Here is a 7261-nt window from a genome sequence, read left to right as displayed (position 1 = left end):
TTTAATTATCAGCCTCAAGTTAGAAGGGGCTTACAAAAATAAGTCTATAGACTCATTAAAAATGTTCCTCCCCACAGAAATCTTTAGTACCTTTAGTTAAGGCGGCAAGCTGGCAGAATCGTTAGCACGCCGGGCGAAATGCTTAGCAGTATTTCGTCTGCCGTTACGTTCTGAGTTCAAATTCCGCCGAGGTCGACTTTTGCTCTTCATCCTTTCGGGGTCGATAAATTAAGTACCAGTTACGCACTGTGGTCGATGTAATCGACTTAATCCCTTTGTCTGTCTTTGTTTGTCCCCTGTATGTTTAGCCCCTTATGGACAATAAAGAGATAAGGAAATCTTTTGTACCGTTGATAGAATTTTGTTGTATCCCAGTTGCCAACATGGAGAAGATCTGCTATCTTTGATATTACAGGGAACTTTCAGCCTTTAAGAATTACGGATTACTCTCAGAAATCCTTCTCCTGACAACACTTCTGTGAGGGGAAATTGTTAGCTTCGGACAAACTGTAAGCTCAGCCGTGTTGTAGTAATTTTGTCTCGCAAGCATAGAGTTTTGGGTTTTCATTCACCGCATGGCACCTTCGACGAGTGTCTTCAAGTGTAACCCCGGACAGTCCAGAGATTTCTGAGAGGATTTGGTCGATGGATGCTGAAAGAAGCATGTGTGTGTGTGTGTGGTAAAGGAGGACAAACACCTCCTCTTCACAGGAAGGGACCTCACACTGCTCCGTCAGTGGCACACTTCCCACTGGCGGAGCCCCATCGGTAGGTGGCACACATCCCACCTGCGGCTCCGTCGGCGGCCCAGGAACATCCGCCGACGTCCTCTGCTCCCCTTTTTCCGCTTTCTTTTTGAGGCTGCGGGAGCAGGGGGCTGTGTCGACAGACGCGGGGGGTCGCTACTCTCCTCCGCCGCCTGAACATTCTTTGGTGAGCAACCATTGTTACTCACCTTTCTTTTTCTTTTCGTGGAGGCAACTTCCTCCACGACTTCCACCGTATCCCCCTCCAATGAGGGTGCGGTGGGTACCTTCTCTTTCTCATGCTCCAGGCCCTACCATGGCCCCTTGGACAGTTGCCCTCGATATGGCCAGGCTCCAGGCACAGGTGACACTTGGGGGGGCGTCCCGCAAATATCACCGGGCACCTGTATCCGGCCATTTTTAGGAAATCCGGAAACATCATGTCTCCCACGGCCACCGGGGTCCACAGGGTCAAAGTTGCCCTTGACCCCTCCCAGTCGACCGCGGGAGCAACCCCACACTTAATAGCCTGGGTCCGCTATCCCCCAGGCCTCGCCGGATAATCCTCTCGATCCATCCCGCCTCCGTGCCCGGGGGCAGCCCGCACACCCAGGCTCTTCTTATCTTTCTCCCACAATAAGTGGGGAGGAACAAAATTTTTTTTCCCTCAAGGGGCTCGCTGGCAAATCTGCCAGCTTCCTCGGAGGTACCAAACAGCAACCACACCGTTGCAAATTTGGTCCCTCGTGAAATAAATTTTATAGTTGGCAGGTAGTCTGCCAACTCTCTCTCTATTACGCTCTTGTCGAAGAGGGCGATGGCACCACACGACCTAGAATAGGTCCGTAGTACCACCGTCCTCTTCTCAAGATCTTTAATCCACTGTTTTGGTGGGACCACCTCCCACTCCAAAGCAGCGGCACCGTTTATTTTTGCCATGTGCAAAAAAGAAAGTCTTAAAAGTTTAAAGAAAGTTCAAAGGCCAAAGAAGATGTAAAATAAAAAGGTACATAAAAAGTTAACAGAAACAGTAAAAAAATAAAACAAAGCAAGTCCAAAAAATAAATTAACAGTTCAAAAAGAAAGAAAAAATCAGGAAAAATAGACGAAAAATAGAAAAACAATTCACACAGCAAAAATCCAATTTTCTGGCCAACAGGTACTCCCGGCCTAATGTGGATAGGGTCCTTGGCATAAATCTTTTTATTTTTCGGTAATTGGTAAAATAAATCCAATAAATCCAAACACAATACTGGCTACAGCCAACGGTAACTGCAACAGCAACTGTAACAGGTCCTATTCGGGCGAGGATACGCCCCACCACTTCTTTTTAAAAAATGAATCCAAAAAATTCACAATATACAAAAACAGCAGCCGCCGAGAGCAGGCGAAATTGTCCCAGCGATGGGCGAAATTTGTTAACAAAAAATTACAATATAACAAATTACACCCAGCTCAGATAAAGCAAAATCACTTGACTCGACAACCTTCTCTGTTTTTGTTCTTTTTTCTTGTAATTGGACGTAGCTAACAGCCCACATCCACTCTAGTTCAACTGGAAGAAACCGACTTACAGCGCATGTGCGGAAGCAAGCTTCTCACTCCACGTTCGAGAATGTCAAGTATTGTATATGTGATTATGACTTCGTATCAGGTTGAGATCGATAAATTAAAAATGCAATGTTAACAGTAGTTCGAATATGCTAAAAGCACGTTCTGACTTGTAAATACGAGGGTGAGTCAAAAAGTAATGCCATTTTGTTTAGGACAGGTATAATTACCAACACAGGAACATGTATCATACATCAAAATGAAGCCGGTCCTCTGTGGATCACATCCCTACTCCTCAACATAGTCACCGTTTCTCTCAATAGCAATGTTCCACCTTCGAATGAGAGCATGTATCCCTCCCCCATAAAATTCTGTTGACTGTTCTTTGAGCCACTTCTGCACTACAGTTTTCACTTCCTCATCACTGGAATGATGTTTGCCTCTCAAACCCTCATTCATGGGGCCGAAGAGATCATAGTCCAGTGACGAGGAAGTGAAAACTGTGAAGAAGAACAGTTAACAGAATTTTACGGGACAGGGATACATGCTCTCATTCGAAGGTGGAACATTGCTATTGAGAGAAACGGTGACTATGTTGAGAAGTAGGGATGTGATCCACAGAGGACCGGCTTCCTTTTGATGTATGATACATGTTCCTGTGATGGTGATTATACCTGTCCTAAACAAAATGGCATTACTTTTTGACTCACCCTCGAACTTAAGCAGATTCGAACTGATATTAACGTCGCATTTTTATTTATCACCGCTTAACGCACTCACCCCAATAAACTAAATTATCACCCACACAATGGAAGTAGAAGCTATGTTTCTATTTATTTATGCGCCCTTTTCAAGCCTAGCCAGGCTCATGGGCCCGGTTTCTGTGGCGTATGTGTTCCCCCTTAACTGGACGGGACACCTGTCCAACGCAGCGTTACTCAAGAAACAGGAAGAGGGAGTGAGAAAAAGTACAACAGGGGTCGCTACCACCCATTGCCGGAGCTTTAGGTTCTTTTCGCTCAATAAACACACACAACGCCCAGTCTGGGAATCGAAACCGCGAGTCCGCTTGCCCTAACCACTGGGCCTCCACTGAAGCTAGTTTGGCTGACCATATAATTTCTGTTCAGTATAATTTTATATGAGAAATTACAAATCAAGATTTATCCATTGTCTAATATTACGGTTTGATTTAACCAACACGTGAGAGAAAGTTTTAGTGTGAGCCCAGGCACCTCCGATCGAGCTACAACAAAACCCGACTGTAGAAAGGCACAATGAGAGTTCGTTTTTCGAGAAATGGGCAGTACTATTTGCTGCCCATTCCTCGAATTTATTTTGTTTATTAGTCTGATGTTAATTTAATTATCGCCTAATGGTTAGATGAGGCTTTCAAAAATAAGTCTATAGACTCATTAAAATGTTCCTCCCCACGGAAATCTTTAGTAAAAGGCGAAAGATTTATCCGCTCGGGGTGAGGAGAAACCAGAGTTAACTGACACACAATTTGACATTCAATATTATACAAAATATCTAAATACACATGCACTGATTAGGAAAAACAAATTAATATACCTAATTAATTCTTTGCTCCATAAGTTGAAAATATTTTTATATATAAATTTTTAGTACATTATAATAAACATTTTATTCAAGATATTGTAATTGTAAAGTTAGGTTTAGATGTCAGTGGAGATATTTTCTTTGTGTTTAGATGTCAGTGGAGATATTTTCTTTGCGATTTGTTAAACACAAAACTCCTTCATCATTAAATAAAAGCGTTGCACCTATTCTATCAAACTCTTTTGCTGAACCGCTAGTGTTACAGGAACGTAAATACACCAACACCGATTATCAAACTGCGGTGGAGGACAGAGACAGTCACGAACACACACACAACGGGCTTCTTTTAGTTTCCGTCCACCAAATCTACACAAAAAGCTTTAATCGGCCCAGGGCTATAGTAGAAAATACTTGCTCAATATCTTTTGCTGAACCGCTAGTGTTACAGGAACGTAAATACACCAACACCGGTTATCAAATTGCGATGGAGAACAAAGACAGCCACGAACACACACACAACGGGCTTCTTTTAGTTTCCGTCCACCAAATCTACACAAAAAGTTTTAATCGGCCCAGGGCTATATAGTAGAAGATACTTGCTCAATCTCTTTTGCTAAACCGCTAGTGTTACAGGAACGTAAATACACCAACACCGGTTATCAAACTGCGGTGGAGAACAAAGACAGCCACGAACACACACACACAACGGGCTTCTTTTAGTTTCCGTCCACCAAATCTACACAAAAAGCTTTAATCGGCCCAGGGCTATATAGTAGAAGATACTTGCTCAATCTCTTTTGCTAAACCGCTAGTGTTACAGGAACGTAAATACACCAACACAGGTTATCAAACTGCGGTGGAGAACAAAGACAGCCACGAACACACACACAACGGGCTTCTTTTAGTTTCCGTCCACCAAATCTACACAAAAAGCTTTAATCGGCCCAGGGCTATATAGTAGAAGATACTTGCTCAATATCTTTTGCTGAACCGCTAGTGTTACAGGAACGTAAATACACCAACACCGGTTATCAAACTGCGGTGGAGGACAGAGACAGTCACGAACACACACACACAACGGGTTCTTTTAGTTTCCGTCAACCAAATCTACGCAAAAAGCTTTAATCGGCCCAGGGTTATAGTAGAAGATACTTGCTCAAAGTGTCACGCAATGGAACTGAACCCGAAACCATGTGGTTGCGGCAGCAAGCTTCTCTATTTCTTTTAAATTGCCATAAAGGCATTAGACAGAAGGGGACACAAGTACTGGGATCGATATTGTCGACTTACCTCCTCCCACTAAATTGCTAGCAAAAAATTTGAAATCAATATTATAAATACATCATCTCTTATTGTATATCAGTTAATGAAAAGTTTTACAGGAACAGAATTACAATTTCGAATCCCACTTTAATAGGGTCCACTAAATGAGATCTAATTCGGCCAAACCCGAAATTGTTGTCTGAATTCAAAGAGATTAATCTTTTCCAAAGAGATTAATCTAACTTTAGTTTAATTAAAAAGCTTCATTAGATGAAGACAACCGAAATGCCGCTCAGCATTTTGCCAGCAAGCAATATATAATATTGCTGTAATGTTGTGACGGGGACTATAACAACGAATAGACGAACATACCGTTTACGTGAGAAATATAACAACAATGTTAGTGGGACAAGGAATCCAGGTTCGTGATCCAATATTAATCAGTCTGATGTTAATTTAATTATCGCCTCATTGTTAGATGAGGCTTTCAAAAATAAGTCTATCAGTGCCTTGGCCGAACTGCTAGGTTACGGGGTGTAAACAAACCAACATTGGTTGTAAAGTAGTGGTTAGGGAGAATCGCATACAGCTTTGTAACTTAGCAGTTCGGCCAAGGCACTGATAGACTTATTGGGGTTACAATAGAAGACAAGACACGCTGTGCGACTGAACCCGAGGCAAAACGGTTAGGAGGTCGCAATTGACCCAATATTAATTAGTCTGATGTTAATTTAATTATCGCCTCATGGTTAGATGAGGCTTTCAAAAATAAGTCTATAGACTCATTAAAATGTTCCTCCCCACGGAAATCTTTAGTAAAAGGCGAAAGATTTATCCGCTCGGGGTGAGGAGAAACCAGAGTTAACTGGCATACCTGTCACGCCTGTTATTATACAAAATATCTAAATAAACAAACACTGATTAGAAAAAGTAAATTAATACATGTAATTAATTCTGTGCTTAATAAATATTAAGTATTTTTATTTATAAATAATTAATGTATTATAATAAATAATTTGGATCTTTTCAGTTTGAACGGTAGTTTTTTCTAACGGTGTTATATGAAATTGTCACCCATAATTATAACCCTAGTATCGATCTATTGCATTTCAACCTGTTTTAGGGTTAGGGTTAGGGGTGGGGGGGAAGGGTATCTTTTTTCTTCAGAAATGTAAATAAACCCAATGTTTCTTAAATGAGGAACATATTCATACGGCACAGAATGTTTTCACCTCAATAGACGTCAGTGATTGGTTGAAAATGCAAAAATTGAAGAAAAAATAAACAACAAATATCTTACAAACTATAGAATTTTCTCAATAAAGCCAAGAGAAAAAGATGTTTTATAAACACATTCTACCAGTATACGAAATCTAAAATTTTTTAGTTACCTAAACATTATGTTAAAAACTGCCGTTCAAACCGAAATGATCCAATAATTTATATTGTATATTTTAATTGAACATTTAGGTTCTAATTTGATAAAAGTAGATATTTTTTTTTCTATCAGTGGTGTTTATAATTGACCTTTATCTTGAAAACTTCGCTTCGAGGACCTAGTGGTTTTCAATAAATAACAAACTACATTGCGGGTCTCCACACGTCATCCATCGAGCAACTAGAAATAGCAATAAAAAAAAGGTGAGTAAGTAAGTAAGCAAGCAAGCAAGCAGGCAAGCAAGCAAGCAAGCAAGCACGTATGTGTGCGTGTATGTATGTATGCATGTATGTATGCATGTATGTATGCATGTATGTATGTATGTATGTATGTATGTATGTATGTATGTATGTATGTATGTATTTATGTATGTATGTGTGTATGTGCGTGTGTGTGTGTGTGATTACGATGGACAGCAGAAAAGAGACCGGTAGAATAAGTACCAGGCTTACAAAAGAATAAGTCCAGGGGTCGAGTTGCTCGACTAAAGGCGGTGCTCCAGCATGGCCGCAGTCAAATGACTGAAGCAAGTAAAAGAATAAAAGAATAAAAGAATAAAAGAATAAAAGAATAAAAGAACAAGTAACGTGGATATATTCCTCTCGTCGAGATCTCTCATATGAGCTAAAATAAAATACAGATTTCTTTAAAAAGATAATATTTGGACTCGATTTCCCATTTTTTACCTCACATATTGGAC

General features: G+C 40.7%; 2 non-coding genes across 2 annotated transcripts; both read right to left on the bottom strand.

The window, feature by feature from the left end:
• Positions 1–3666: 3666 nt before the first annotated feature.
• Positions 3667–3791, bottom strand: LOC115224613. The gene has a single exon (XR_003882889.1). It is a non-coding gene; the product is annotated as a U5 spliceosomal RNA (small nuclear RNA).
• A 2071-nt stretch (positions 3792–5862) lies between these two features.
• Positions 5863–5987, bottom strand: LOC115224608. The gene has a single exon (XR_003882885.1). It is a non-coding gene; the product is annotated as a U5 spliceosomal RNA (small nuclear RNA).
• Positions 5988–7261: the final 1274 nt, after the last annotated feature.

Source organism: Octopus sinensis, linkage group LG25, assembly GCF_006345805.1.
Source record: "Octopus sinensis linkage group LG25, ASM634580v1, whole genome shotgun sequence".
Taxonomy (NCBI): Eukaryota; Metazoa; Mollusca; class Cephalopoda; order Octopoda; family Octopodidae; genus Octopus; species Octopus sinensis.
This window is presented reverse-complemented; position numbering and strand designations above follow the sequence as displayed.